This window comes from Bubalus bubalis, chromosome 13 (assembly GCF_019923935.1).
Source record: "Bubalus bubalis isolate 160015118507 breed Murrah chromosome 13, NDDB_SH_1, whole genome shotgun sequence".
Lineage (NCBI taxonomy): Eukaryota > Metazoa > Chordata > Mammalia > Artiodactyla > Bovidae > Bubalus > Bubalus bubalis.
Window position 1 is genome coordinate 70,076,011 of NC_059169.1, and position 15,872 is coordinate 70,091,882.

The window sequence follows — 15,872 nt, forward strand, 5'->3', positions numbered from 1 at the left end:
CTACGTACCAAAAGATGCAAGCGTCTGGGCTCACTGAAATCATTCTTTTCATATGCATCTCAGCTATCTGGGGCCATATCCTGTTTTTTCTCAGTGCTCACCATAGGGAACAGCTGCAGCCCAATGGCTGCCCTGCAGCAAGTATTATTTTCCTTCCTGGTTGCCCTGGATGGCTGGAATCACTGATAACTGTGACATCCTTGCTTATTGATATGGCAGGAAATACTCCATTTCTCAAAGAGTTCCTGTATTTATGGCATTTTGTCTTCATAAGAACACTGTGGAATGGCTATTGTGATCTGCAACCTATAGATGAGGAAGCAGAAGAAGTGATAATTCCAAGACAAAAAACAGACAGAACTGAGTCTCTGAAGTCATATTCCAGGTACACAGTCTTTCTATAGCAAGGTAACTGTCAGTACGAAAACTGCATCCCAGTCTCCTACTAAATAAGTGTTATTTTAAAAACCCCTGTTTGTATAAACATTTTCAATTACCCTAATATTAAAATGATAAGAGTGAAAAGTTATTAACTCATAAATCAGAAGTTATCCTTATGTAATTATATGATACTCATGTGTATCTGGTTGGTGGTGGTGATTTAGTCGTTAAGTCATCTCTGACTCTTGCGACCCCATAGACTGTAGCCCACCAAGCTCCTCTGTCCTTGGGATTCTCCAGGCAAGAATATGCCATTTCCTTCTCCAGGGGATCTTTCCCACCCAGGAATCGAACCTGGGTCTCCTGCATTGCAAGCAGATTCTTTACCAACTGACCTGTGAGGTAATCTCTCTGGTTAGTGGTAGATATTAATAAATAAACTTCTGGCCAACTAAATGAACACATTGGTTAAATCTGTGTAGAAATGCTTAGATTGTCTTAAAAACTAACTACTATGAAAGCGTTGTGTATTAAACTCTCAAGTGTAGAAAAACAGGGAAGGAAGAATAACCTATTTTCCCTCCCATGGCCCTAATTTTGTAAAATAGACAATCAGGCAATCACTACATATAATACTACTAGAAAAAGAGAATTACTGTTGGATTAAAACCTACATACACAGCACCATCTTTCCTGGAAGAGCATAATGTAACTAGATCCCACTGGAGATAGCACTAAGGGATTGTCAGAATGCTTGTCACACTGGAATTTCCTTCTATTGACTGTTCTTCCAATAAATAGACTAAGCTTAAGATTGGAATTCTTATGTTAGCATAGCAGTAAGATAGAGTCTTATGTAGGTTGATCTTTCATGAAGAAAAGGTATTTTTACAGGTAGAATTCCTTTCTGCCTTTTTTTTTTTTTTTAGTATTTTTATTTATATTTACTTTTTGGATTTTCGTTGCTGTATGGGCTTTCTCTCGTTGCAATTGAGTGGGAGCTACTCTCTAGTTGCGGTGTGCAGGCCTGCGGTGGCTTATCTTGTTGTGGAGCTGGGGCTGTAGGCACACGGGCTCGGTAGTTGTGGTGCATGGGACTAGGTGCCCTGCAGCACGTGAGGTCTTCCCAGACCAGGGCTCAAACCCATGTCTCCTGCATTGGCACGTGGATTCTTAACCGCTGGACCACCAGAGAAGTCCCTAGAGTTTCTAATGTTATATATTTGAAATATATAAATAGTCTTATTTTCTGTGATTTATTTCATGCTGTTGCTTTTGTCCTGAGCCTTGGCGAAGTTAAAATTCACCAGCATTCCTTACACCTTTCAAGACATGTGATCAGATGTTAGATAACAAAAGGGACAGCACCAAATTTGATGTACACCGAAGTGTAAACTGTCAAGAGTTGGGAACATCTAATAGTTAAGACTGGAGCAGTTATGTGCAGGAGAGGGGCGCTGGTGAGCCTCCTTGGATATACTGGAACATTTCATTACTATTCTATCCTTCCCTTCCCAACAGCCACCGAAGTCATGAATGCAAGCCCCAACATTCCCCAGCAAGCATTCCTGGCAATACAAGGCGCTGACATTGCAAGGTGTAGCAAAAAGAGCAGTGACTTTGGAATCAGTTGTGCATCCATACTCGAGCTCTGCTATATACAAGTTGTTCAAATTACTAAGCATCTCTAAGCCTCAGTTTTCTCTTCTGTAAAATGGGGGTCACGTTTCACTTGATTGGGAAAATTAGATAATGTACAAAGCAACCAGCATGGTATCTGACATATAAGAGGTGCTTAATAAACAGCTGCTACTGCCATATGGAAGAAGAAAACCATGCCAGTTTTGAATAACAGTTACTTTGGATTTGTGAGCGTCAAGCACAGCAATCTTAAACAGAGGTAAACTACCTTTACAGTAGAGGAAAGTAAAGCGTTAGTTGCTCAGTCATGTCCGACTCTTTGAGGAAGCTGGCACCATAATTTCTGCTTTTTTACACCCAGTCCAGGATGGTCTTTTAAAGGCACAGATCCTTCTACTGCTGTATCTTCTTCCTTGTGCTTAGGAAAAGGAGAAGAAAAAGAAAAAAAAATATCACTTAATGAAAGGAAGACTGCAGTGTTTTTTAAAGCTTTACAATTTCAGTGAAATTGTTGGAACATCCAAAACATTCCATTAAAAGGAAAAAAAAATCTACCTGTAAACATACATTTATCACCAGAGACAGAAACTTACCTAAGACTTGGGTGAAATTAAAGGAATTAGTCCTTGGTTGGAAGAGAATTCCAGGCTCCATGTATTTCAATTGAACAGTGAAGATGGTGCATTAAATGCAGCAAACACCAAGACCAGTTAGCTTTGGGAGAGAATGAGAGATACTTAAGCAACAGTAAACTTAGCTTTTAGTTGTGCCATTTCTTTAGATGGAAAGATAATTTATAAGAATAAAGTAAAATGTCAGAGGTAATTAAGATGATATTAACGTTTATGGGCTTCCCTGGTAGCTCAATTGGTCAAGAATCTGTTGCAATGCAGGAGACCCCAGTTTGATTCCTGGGTCGGGAAGATCCACTGGAGATGGGATAGGCTACCCACTCCAATATTCTTCGGCTTCCCTGGTGGCTCAGCTAGTAAAAAACCTGCCTGCAATGCGGGAGACCTGGGTTTGATCTCTGGTCGGGAAGACCCTGGAGAAAGGAAAGGCTACCCACTCCAGTATTCTGGCCTAGAGAATTCCATGGACTGTATAGTCCATGGGGTTGTAAAGAGTCAGAAAGTGAGCAACTTTCACTTTATAATTTTATACTCAGGACTGTGCTGGGCAGCAAAGGCAGTAAATGAGGAATTTCCCATTGGTTGAAGACACAACTCTCAAAAGCATGAACTAGTCTAGTAATAGTGGCTGCTTAGGAGCCGATGTAAGTGGTGAAAACAAGATCAGAGGAAGGCCTGGAAGCATCATAAAGATTTCAGAGGGGAGGTGGGAGTCCAACAGAACCTTTAAAGATCACAGGATTTGAAGACGAGAAAGAGGAAGAGCATTAGAGGTAAGGAACACTTCAGGGTGGGAATGAACTTCACTGATACTAAGTCAGTGAGGGGCATGGCTTAGTTTGGGGGAAAAAAAAATTCTGAGGCCAAATTGTGGAATCTTCTGATGTCAGAGTTGAACTTCATTCTGTAGGAAACGGGAAGCCGCTGGATAATAGTATATGGCACTAACAAGATGAAAACAGAATTGTAGGAAGACCCATCTGATAACAGGAGCCAAGACCTAAGGTAGAAGAAGTTTCCTTTATTTTAATACTTTTGAGGTTATTGAAAATTATAGATTTTCTAAAAATGCAGTTGGGTACAACTGAGTGACTAAACACCAATAACAATGTATATAAAAGTACAACATATGTTAAAAAAAAAAAAGGCAAGTACAACATGTGTGCCTAGGTTAAATCCCATTGAACCATTTAATTTCAAATATATTGCTTATTAAAGTTCTCAATTTGTAAATAAAATGGAAGAAGAATTAACCATGACAAATATCCTCCTAAAGTCCTCTGAGGGGAAATTATATGTGTATATATATATATTTATATATCAATTCTATATAATTTATCTTACTATAATGACCTTAACTATATTGTATGACTAATGTTAGTATATTGTAAATATTAATTACACTTTAGAGTATTCCACATTAGAGCTTTAAAAATCATTACTTTGAAGCATAATGCTCTATTTTGATATTTTAACAATGATTACATTCAATTATGTTAATTTTTTATAAATTTAATTCCTATACATGTAGAATTTTTTTCTTGATAAAGAGTTATTTTATGGGGGCCTTAAGAAATGATTCATTCAGGTAAATATTTGCAGTTTTTAAGAGAACTTGATTTGCAGAAACTGTTCAGTTTGGAATTTTTGTGTTGAGTTCATTAATCATCATGTGCTCTAGTTTTCTCTTGAAAATGTCAGTTATAATAAGAAATTTTATAATTTCAATTTAGGAAACTACTCTCACCCTGTTCTATGAGATATTTTTAGAATATGTCTTCCACAAATAAGGGTACAATAGCTTTATATTATAATTTTAAATAACTGGTAGATTTCTGTAGTTCCAACACACTTTCTTTATCTCAAGTAAAGGCAGTAGTACATCTCACAGAACTTTGGCTCTGAAGATCTAAATTTATCAGGTACCTACCTATACAGCACTGCATGAGAAATACATGCTTCTGTTTTTTTAATGAGTCCAGTTAAGTCTCTCTGATATCAAAGCATGTAGTAATAAATGCCTTGTCAAAAATGTATTTATCTTATTGGTTTCCCTAGTGGCTCAGTGGTAAAGAATCCACCTGTCAATGCAGGAGACAGGGGCTCGAGCCCTGAACCGGAAAGATCCCACATGCCGTGGAGCAACTAAGCCCGTGTGCCACAACTACTGAGCCTGTGCTCTGGAGCCCGGGAGCCACAGCTGCTGAAGCCCACATGCTCTAGAGCCTGTGCTCTGCAGCAAGAGAAGCCACCGTAACGAGAAGCCCGTGCACCACAACTAGAGAGAAGCGCACGCAGCAACGAAGACCCAGCACGGCCAAAAATAAATAAATAAAATTATTTTAAAAATATATACATATATTTATCTTATAATGGTCTTGTTGTTTACAACACTATCCTGGTGTGACTAGAATATGGCCAGGTCTCCAGGAGCTTGCGCTGGATCTAAAGCAGCCCACACTCCTCCCAGTCACGGCAAAAGACAGACTGTCCAGAAGACGCATGAGACTTGTCAAACGGTATGAGCCCAGGGTGGGCATTTGGGGAAGGTCACTGACCTCTGGGTTGTGAAATTCAATGGACAGTTTTTTCACTTCTCATTTGCTTTGGTCTCTTGGCAGTTCTCACTTGACTCTTCCTTAAAAAGCCCTCTTTCCCTGGCCTTTAGTAACATCATGTTCACACCCAGTTTTTCTTTTTCCAACTCCTGCTGGGTTGTCCTTTTGTATCCAGAATGTAAGTTCTAGAATCCTTTGAACATTCAGGTTCAGGACACTCTCCAGACTTCAGCTATCACCTAATGACTCTCACGTTCCCTGCCAAGCAGAGATCACAAACCGATAACCCTCAGTCTCATCTTCTTAAGTTTATATACACTTTAGGGAGATGTGGCCCTTTTTCCTCTCCCACAATCCTCCTCTCTGCAAGCGTTTGAGTTAGCCCTTGTGTTGCTCAAGGTTCCTCCTGTTCTTCCAGATTCACAGTTCCTGCTCCCCCAGTTCCTTGTCTCCCTAACAAATGCCCCTTGCTGGGCCCCACATTCCTCCTCCTTGTCCTCATCCTTCAAGGTTAGGTCTCCAAGATTTTCCAGGCCAATGTCAGATCCCTCTTTTTTTTTTAAATCAAATTTACTTATTTTTGGCTGCACGGGGTCTTCATTGGGGCACATGGGCTTTCTCTTAGTTGCAGCAAGCAAGCGTTACTCTGCATTGCAGAGTGGGGGTTCCTTCACAAGAAAAGCCACCACAATGAGAACCCGAGCACCGCAACCAGAGAGTAGTCCTTGCTCACCACAACTAGAGAAAAGCCCTCGCAGCAACGAAGACCCAGCATAGCCAACATTTTTAAAAACAAAATTTTTTTAAGTTGTATCACAATATACAAGGATGCATATTTTTAAATATAACATGTCAATCATAGAAATACATGCTGTCAACTGCTAGTTGGGGGATGAAACTTTCCAATCTGTCTTCCTCCTTTCCCCAGGAAGGGGTTATGATGAGGGGTGAGAGCTGAGACACTTGAGAGGCCTTGCCTGGCCTGGAATCCAGAATCTTCTAATCACCAGCAGTGGCACATTTAACAAATCACTTATTCTTGGTCTTCAATTTCCTCATATGTAAGACAGAGGTAATCACAGTCCCTATTTCATAAAGTCATTTGAGTGTAAATTAAGGCCATGCCTGGGAAGCACTTGGCTAGTATGGTGAAGCACAGTGCCCAGATGTGTTCAGTTAGCGTTTATCATCATTGTTGTCATCTTTATTATTGCAGATATGAATCTAGACATCTCTGTCTCTTCCTATAATGCTCTAGAGTGCAGGCTCAGACAAGTTTAGTTGCCTCAAGGCATATGGGATCTTTCCAGACCAGGGATCAAACCCATGTCCCCTGCATTGACAGGTGCATTCTTAACCACTGGATCACCAGGAAGTCCCACCTTACCTATTTTTAAGTTGTAGTATTTTGCATTGCACTCTTTCTATTGATACTTAAGATGTTCAGGTAATCATTTTATCATCTTTCCACAGTTTTATAGATACCTTCTGATGGCTGCATAATTCCATTAATACACCTAACTGTTGAGTTTATGAAAGGAAAAATAACCAGGAGGCAAAAACCAGGAAAAGGAACATAAATGGAAGAAAAAAAAAGAATCTCAAGAACTGAGTATACTAATAACTCTTGACAAGAAAAGTAAGTTGAGCTCTGAAAAATAACCATCAAATCTTACAATTAGGTTTCTAATGCTCTCAGGAAAAGAAGGTTCACCTCTGGACGTGGGGCAGAGGTGGGTAGGAAGAGAGTAAAGTGCCTTACCTCGTGTAGAAGGTGCAGTGGAGAAACCGAGGCTGGAGTGGTTCACTGACCTGCTCAGGGCCACACAGAGCAGATCACCCAGGCCAGGCTTCACCCCACCGTACTCGGGAGTGAATGAGAATTAAGGAAGTGCACACAGGAGGTATGAACGATTCTTTCTGGAAGCAGGATGGGGAAAGAAGACAAAGAGCAATAACTAAATAGAGTATAGGGACACAGAATCACTGCTTTTTAATAATAAATTTAATAATATTTAATAATAAATATAGGGCTCACTGGGGCTTCCCAGGTGGCGCTAGTGGTAAAGAACCTGCCAATTCAGGAGATATAAGAGACATGGGTTTGATTCCTGGGTTGGGAAGATCCCTTGGAGGAGGGCATGGCAACCCATTTCAGTCTTCTAGCCTGGAAAATTCCATGGATGAAGGAGCCTGGCAGGCTACAGTCCGTAGGGTCACACAGAATCAGAGACCACTGAAGTGACTTAGCACACACAGCATGCATAGTGCTCACTTCCTCCTAAGTTGCATTGAAAAAGATCCCAGTGAGGGCAGGGCCAGAAGCAGACAGACCACAGAACCCTAAACCCTGTCCTGGAGATGTGTCTGTATTGGAAGTCTCACCCTGATTGTCTTAGCTCCATCAGAGCCTCCTCAGATTCATCCCTCCTTTGATAGCTGAGGCCCAAACATGAGATGACAAAAGGCATTTCTTAATATCTTATGGCACAACCAAGTCAAAGCCAGAAAGTTTAAATGGCTTTTCTCAAGGCAAGAGCAATGTTTCCTGACCTTGCCGGTCACAGAAACCGTCCCAGACTCTCATTTAAATATACAGAATGTCAAGAGATTTGGATTCAGGTCCATGTTGGTGGAGGATGGGAGCAGGAGCTGAAAGTAAAGTCAGTTACCCTTAAATTCCGGCAGTTTTGGGTATCACTGTACTGGCAAGTAACATAGAGAAATAAACACAGTGGCATAAATCCCCATGGTTCAGCTCACTAGAAAAGGCTTACTCATAACCATGCTGGAGGTCCTCACCCTGCCTCTGTGGTCTGATGCTATCTTGCACATGCTGGCTTAATCTCCAGCCCAATCTGGGCACAACAGAGGGAGGTTCGTTGCCAAAATTATAAAGTGGCAGGAGAGGAGGGAAACGGGGCTTCTTCTGTTCTTAATCTTTCGAACTGACTATTAGTTCCTAACCAGCACACCAATCCAGACAAGGCCTGTCCTTGCCTACCAACCAGGTTTCCCTGGTTGCTCAGCAGGTAAAGAATCTGCCTGCAGTGCAGAAGACCCGGGTTTGATCCCTGGGTTGGGAAGATCCCCTGGAGAAGGAAATGGCAACCCACTCCAGTATTCTTGCCTGGAGAATACCTTGGACAGAGGAGCCCAGAAGGCTACAGGACGTGGGGTGATAAAGAGTTGGACATGACTGGGCAACTAATATCGCCTACCTCATCCCCTTCTTCTCTGTCCCTCCAGCAGGCACTGGTGGTGGCAGCCACCCCCCCCTCCCACAGGCTTCTCAGTCTTCGGGAGGGTGACCTGGGAGAGTCCCAACCTACTCCTAAGAGCCCAGAGTTCTCTCAGGTTTGGTGTCCGCTTTTATAGTCAAAAGGGCCCCAGTGTGGATGATAAATTCCATGTTCATGCTGCCTGTGAACAGAGCAAGAACAAAAACACAAGTGCATGAAAGCAAGAAGGAGTCTGCTAACAGTTTACAATGACTTCCATTTATCAAGCAAATCACTCAGTCATCTCAATTAATCTTCACAGCCACCCCATGAGGGAGCTCTGGGCACAGGGGTTTTTGCAGATGAGGAAAGTAACAGGGTTAAATGACTTGACCGGGGTCACCCAACTAGGAAGAGCAGAACTGGACTCAAACACCTATCTGTGCGACCCCAGCTTATGCTCCAAAAGGGGACTGCCTGCCTCCTCAGGCCATGTGGACACCAACCCACAGATTTCTGAATGTGTTAAGAAACAGAACTTTACCCAGAAAGTTGGTCGGTTGGTTTCAACATTAAAGGAGCTCTCTCAAGTTTCCTATTTTTCATCTTACATTTGCAAGTAGAAATCTATTTCTGCAGCTGTGTGTATAATTCAGCTCTTGTTTCTGTAACCTAATTTGAGAGAACACGTCCAAAAGCAGCAATGACATCTACCAAAGCAGTTTGACTCAAGTGGATTCAACCGATTTGCAAATGGAAAATAACACTGAAGAATAAGTTTTACATCACAAATGTGGCTGCTTCAAGTCATCCTTTCTGAAACTAAAGATGTAAGTGTAACCCAGAAAATGGTTCAAAATCTTTGCTTTACATATGCATAGTTTAGTCTTCTAAACCAGTTGCTCTCCCAGAAAAGACAACTTAAAGTTGCACCCTTTGCTTTCACCACCAGATTGTCTGCAGTTTCCCTTTCTTTTTTCCTTTAAAAAAAATTTTTTTTTTCATTTTTAATTCCAAAGCACTGCCTTTTAAAATATACACGTATATATTTATTTTTTGCCTGCACCAGGTCAGAGTTGTGGCATGTGGGATCTTGTTCCCAGACCAAGGATCAAACCCAGGCGGGAGCTCCGAGTCTTAGCCACTGAGCCACCAGGGAAGTCCCAGCAAAAGCATTGCTTTAATGCATTTTCTTTGGAAAAAACAGACAAACTTCGATCAGTACCCCAATTTCAGACCTGTACATTGTACACTGTTACTAGCTTGTTTTAGTCCTTCTGTTTTTCTATCCACTATCTGCTAGCCTACATATTTCTTTTTTTTTTTTAATTGAAGTTTGGTTGAGTTACAATATTGTGTTAGCTTCAGGTGTACAGCATAGTGTTTCGGTATTTTTGCAGATTATGCTCCATTATAGGTTATTACAAGATAATGCATATCGTCCTACATATTTCCTTGATTATTGCAAGCTCTGGACAGAAACAATTCGCCCAGCATTTAGAATAGTGCCTGGCACATATGTAGTGCGTGCTAAGTCTCTTCAGTCATGTCTGACTCTTTGTGACACTATGGACTGTAACCCGCTAGACTCCTCTGTCCAAGGGATTCTCCAGGCAAGAATACTGGAGTGGTTTGCTATGCCCCTCTACAGGTGATCTTCCTGACTCAGGGATCGAACCCATGTCTCTTGTGGCTCCTGCACTGCAGGCTGATTCCTTACTGTTGAGCAACCAGGGAAGCCCTCAATAATTCTTTGTTAAATGAATGAAGGCTTTGCTCATGGCAACCAGGAACCAGATCATGTAGGGCCTTGTAAGTCCTCCACTTTATCTTAAATGTGAAGGAAAGTCATTGGAGAGTATGTGGTCTGACTTACAGTTTTAAAAAATTACTCTAGGACTTCCCTGGCGGTCCAATGCTTAAGATTTCGAGCTTCCAATGCAGAGGGCATGGGTTAGATCCCTGGTTGGGGAGCTGGAGAACTAAGATCCCGAATGCCATGGGGTGTGGCCAAAAAATAAAAATAAAATTAATTAATTAAAAAGACCATGCTGGCTGTAGTGTGGAAGAAAGATTATATCAGGGGTAAGAGTGACCTGGGGGCAGTTAGAGGCTAATGCAACATCCAAGCAAGAAAGATAATGAGGACTTGAGTTAGGGTGAAAAAAAGGTCAGATTTTTAGATATATTTTGGTGTTACATATGGCAGAACTTGTTAATAATGAGGGTCTGGGAGAGGAAAGAGGAATTGAGGATAACATCTAGGTTTTTGGTCTCAATACTTATTCTTCCTGAGCCTGTTTCCTCTTCTGTAGTATGAGGATAATTAGAGCATCTCTCTGTTGGGATTATTGTGAGAAAGAATAGAGGACCTTGATGGCTCACACAGCACATGGTAAACCCTCAGTAAATGTTAGCTCTTCTATTGCCTTAAAGATAAGCGTTTCCTAGGATTGCAAAAATATCCACCCCCACAGAGACTGAGGGAAAAAAAAATTGTTTTGTAGAGTGTACCCTCCCCTCCCAAGGGACAGATATTTATTTAACAGAATACTTAGCATTAGTGTTGGAACGATTTACTTGCACACAGATCCCTAGAAGAATTCCTCATATCTCAAACGGCTCATAATTCTCCTTTAAGTAGTGCTGTCCATTTAACATTTAGCAAAAAGAGTAAATAAAAGGTGAAATTACAAACATCTGCTGATTAAAAAATCAATCAAAATATAACAAAAAGTACATCTGAAATAATAGTGATTAAAAAAAAAAAAACTATTTGCTGCATTTTAATACACCAGAAACTAAAATACCACACTGTCTGGTTCAGCACAGGACACCTGGCAACCCTCTTTGTCAGTCGTAACTTTCTGCAAAGCCAACAACCAACTCTTTTTGGCTGCATTGGCCTGTCCTTATTTCCCCCTGGAAAATTGTTTTAAACTTAGCACAGATAACATTTTGCCTCTATTGCAATTAGCAGCTTCTCTCAATGGGTCACCTGGCTTGGCAAGTGCTTGTGTGGGGTGACCCAATATCTTCTTTCAAAGCCTCCCAGTGGTGGCCTCCAGGTAACATGTGAAGAGATATCTGTGGGGAATTTAAGGGTTCCTTCATGCTCCTCAGGGACTTTCCTACTGGCATCTTCTTCTGCCTCAGCAGATCTCCCTGATTATTGGTTATCTGAGCCCTCCACCCAACTAGAAACCAGCCTTTCTTCTTCGCAGACAGCCTCTCAGCCCTGCCCCCTCATAGCCAAGGCCTTTCAGGGACCCTTTTCTCTTCCTGAAGACCTCCACTCAGTCCTCTCCTCAGGTGAGACCCTAGGACATTTCTTCCATGTTTTCCTGCTTTATTGACTACGCCAAAGCCTTTCACTGTGTGGATCACAACAAACTGTGGCAAATTTTTAAAGAGATGGAAATACCAGACCACCTTATCTGCCTCCTGAGAAACCTGTATGCAGGTCAGGAAGCAACAGTTAGAACTGGACATGGAACAACAGACTGGTTCCAAATCGGGAAAGGAGTACGTCAAGGCTGTATATTGTCACCCTGCTTATTTAACTTATATGCACAGTACATCATGCAAAATGCCAGGCTGGATGAAGCACAAGCTGGAATCAAGACTGCTGGGAGAAATATCAATAACCTCAGATATGCAGATGATACCACCCTTATGGCAGAAAACGAGGAATTAAAGAGCCTCTTGTTGAAGGTGAAAGAGGAGAGTGAAAAAGCTGGCTTAAAACTCAGCATTCAGAAAACTAAGATCATGGCATCCAGTCCTATCACTTCCTGGCAAACAGATGGGGAAACAATGGAAACAGTGACAGACTTTATTTTTTGAGGTTCCAAAATCACTGCAGATGGTGACTGCAGCCATGAAATTAAAAGATGCTTGCTCCTTGGAAGGAAAGTTATGACCATTCTCGACAGTATATTAAAAAGCAGAGACATTACTTTGCCAACAAAGGTCCATCTAGTCCAAGCTACAGTTTTTCCAGTAGTCATATATGGATGTGAGAGTCAGGCTATAAAGAAAGCTGAGCACTAAAGAATTGATGCTTTTGAACTGTGGTGTTGGAGAAGACTCTTGAGAGTCCCTTGGACTGCAAGGAGATCCAAGCAGTCCGTCCTAAAGGAAATCAGTCCTGAATATTCACTGGAAGGACTGATGCTGAAGCTGAAACTCCAATACTTTGGTCACCTGATGCGAAAAACTGATTCATTGGATAAGACCGTGATGCTGGGGAAGATTGAAGGCAGGAGAAAGGGTGACAGAGGATGAGATGGTTGGATGTCATCACCGACTTGATGGACATGAGTTTGAGCAAGCTCTGGGAGTTGGTGATGGACAGGAAAACCTGGCATGCTGCAGTCCGTGGGGTCACAAAGAGTCAGACACGACTGAGCAACTGAACTGAACTGTTTTCTTGCTATCCTTCTACCCAAGTAGGGGGAGCTGCCCCTTCTGCACTCTTGGAGCTGCTTTGATCTGTCCAGCGACAGCCCCTGAGAGCTGGGCCTGACTGCCCCAACTTGGTTTTCAGCTGGATCCTCGTGGCCTCTCACGGGGCAGGGACCCCCCTACTTCTACTGGCTGACCCTGGAGTCCAGATGTCCCACGTGGCCTGGACAGACTATCCTTGATCATCTTTCTTGCCAGCCACTCCCTGCAGCCCCCACAGACAAGCCGAATACAACAGTGGCTGGCTCAGATGGAGGCACTCAGGAACAAGGGAGGAAGCTGATGAAGAATTAGCTCCAGAAAGAAAGTTGTGGTTCCTCCGAAACAGCAGACTACAAGGGGGCAGTTACATTTAAAGTGCTCCAAGCACATGATTCTCCGAAGATTTGGGCATTTGAATTTGGGATTTCTGTTTTGGGGTTTTTTGTTGTTTGTTTGCTTTTTTAGCCGCGGCACACGTCATGTGGAATCTTAGTTTACCTGACCAGGGATGGAACATGCGCCCCTGACAGTGGAAGCCCGAAGTCCTAACCACTGAACCACCAGGGAATTCCTGGGGTTGTTTTTTAGTTTTCCAAAATGAGAAAAAAAAGATGGTCAGATGACTTTTCTGCACCCTGGAAACCAGAGCCTCACCTGGAATCATAATGTAAAGCTTCAGACTCGATCTGGTGGACAGGTTCATGATAGATTTCCCCTAAAAAAGATATTATTAAAGGCCAACTTCAAACCTTTTAAAAAGTATCTATGAAATGTGATCTACATTCATGATTAAGATAATGTTTTCAAAATTTTATGAATTTTATTTAACAATTATTATAGTACTTTTTAATGTACCAAGTATGATCCTAAGAGCTTTACAAAATTAACCTATTTAATCCTCAAACTAATGAAACATTTACTATTATTAACCTCATTTATAGGTGAGAAAATTAAGTCACAGAGAGGTTAAGTAACTTGCACAAGGTCACACAGCTAATAAGTGACAGAACCAAGAATTCAAACCCAGTGACCCTGTATGCTGAGGTCACTAGGCTATGCTGCCTCTATAAAGGGCCTGAAAAATAGATAGATAGGTAGATGTGCTGTGCTGTGCTGTGCTTAGTCACTCAGTCACGTCTGACTCTTTGTGACCCCATGAACTGTAGCCTGCTAGGCTCCTCTGTCCAGGGGATGTCCCAGGAAAGAACACTGGAGTGGGTTACCCTGTCCTCCTCCAGGGGATCGAACCCAGGTCTCCTGCATTGCAGGCAAGATGGATAGATTTTTAATATATATTTATCATATATAAAATATATACTGTGTGCTCAGTAGCTCAGTCGTGTCCGACTCTTTGCAACCCCATGGACTGTAACCCTCCAGGCTCCTCTGTTCATGGAAGTTTCCAATGGAATGGGTTGCCATTTCCTACTCCAGGGGATCTTCCTGACCCAGGGATGGAACACACATCTGCATTGGCAGGCAGATTCTTTACCACTGAGACACCTGGGAAGCCCCATAAAATATATACTATATGAATATATTTTTGTGTATAAATGTTATATTTTATACAGGTACATATGTATGTGTGTGTGTGTGTGTATGTATATATGAGAGAGAGCAGGATTGTAAGTGCAGTTTTCCAAATGGCCCTCTTTTGGGGTGTTTTTCAAAGCATGGCTAAAACCCAGAAAAGTTCTATATAATTTTTCTGTAGCTACATCCTCTTGAGGAGACTAGGGGACTGGATTCGTAAACGTTGGCTTCTCTTCTGACAAATGAGGTGGCTAAATCAGAAGAACTAGTTTGTCAAGTGAGTGTAAGAAGCGTCCAAATGCAAAATTATTCAAATTTCCTGGAAGGCTGACCAGGTAATTTTCCTCTTTAGATCTGACTCTGGGAGGTGTCCTGACTCAGTATTTCAGTAAGCTAACTCTGGACACAATTCCAGATGACACCACCCTTATGGCAGAAAGTGAAGAGGAACTAAAGAGCCTCTTGATGAAAGTGAAAGAGGAGAGTGAAAAAGTTGGCTTAAAACTCAACATTCAGAAAATGAAGATCATGGCATCCGGTCCCATCACTTCATGGGAAATAGATGGGGAAACAGTGGAAACAGTGTCAGACTTTATTTTTGGGGGCTCCAAAATCACTGCAGATGGTGATTGCAGCCATGAAATTAGAAGACGCTAACTCCTTGGAAGGAAAGTTATGACCAACGTAGATAGCATATTCAAAAGCAGAGACATTACTTTGCCAACCAAGGTCCATCTAGTCAAGGCTATGGTTTTTCCAGTGGTCATGTATGGATGTGAGAGTTGGACTGTGAAGAAAGCTGAGCACCGAAGAATTGATGCTTTTGAACGATGGTGTTGGAGAAGACTCTTGAGAGTCCCTTGGACTGCAAGGAGATCCAACCAGTCCATTCTGAAGGAGATCAGCCCTGGGATTTCTTTGGAAGGAATGATGCTAAAGCTGAAACTCCAGTACTTTGGCCACCTCATGCAAAGAGTTGACTCATTGGAAAAGACTCTGATGCTGGGAGGGATTGGGGCAGGAGAAGGGGACGACAGAGGATGAGACGCCTGGATGGCATCGCTGACTCGATGGACGTGAGTTTGAGTGAACTCTGGGAGTTGGTGATGGACAGGGAGGCCTGGCGTGCTGCGATTCATGGGGTCGCAAAGAGTCAGACACGACTGAGCGACTGAACTGAACTGAACTCCTGACTATTCTTGTGCCTTTTGGACTAAATATAATGCGAGTTTGTTCTGTTCAATAGTTCATATTCTAATACTTACGTGCAGGTTTAAGTTTAAATTTCTAGGGTCTCATGCCTCCGGATTCACCAAAAAAGTAACGCTCAAGTAAACAAGTGGGGCGTTCTAGCTACTGGTGCAACTGCGCCCCCTGCCGGCCTCATCAGGGGGCCTCTCCCGCTTCCCCCAGAACAGCGCAAACTTCAGCCCTTCCCCTCTTTTGCAGCTTTCCAA

The 15,872-nt window shown here is 42.2% G+C and overlaps 3 long non-coding RNA genes across 3 annotated transcripts; 2 read left to right on the top strand and 1 right to left on the bottom strand.

The window, feature by feature from the left end:
- Positions 1–1,841: 1,841 nt before the first annotated feature.
- On the bottom strand, positions 1,842–7,117 carry LOC123328832. Its single transcript, XR_006543816.1, has 3 exons — positions 6,975–7,117; positions 2,616–2,736; positions 1,842–2,440 (listed from the first exon to the last, which is right to left on the bottom strand). It is a non-coding gene; the product is annotated as an uncharacterized LOC123328832 (long non-coding RNA).
- Positions 3,059–4,772, top strand: LOC123328830. The gene is made up of 3 exons (XR_006543814.1): positions 3,059–3,427; positions 3,565–3,659; positions 4,713–4,772. It is a non-coding gene; the product is annotated as an uncharacterized LOC123328830 (long non-coding RNA).
- LOC123328831 lies at positions 4,910–14,948 on the top strand. The gene is made up of 3 exons (XR_006543815.1): positions 4,910–5,173; positions 6,686–6,851; positions 14,768–14,948. It is a non-coding gene; the product is annotated as an uncharacterized LOC123328831 (long non-coding RNA).
- The last annotated feature ends 924 nt before the right edge of the window (positions 14,949–15,872 follow it).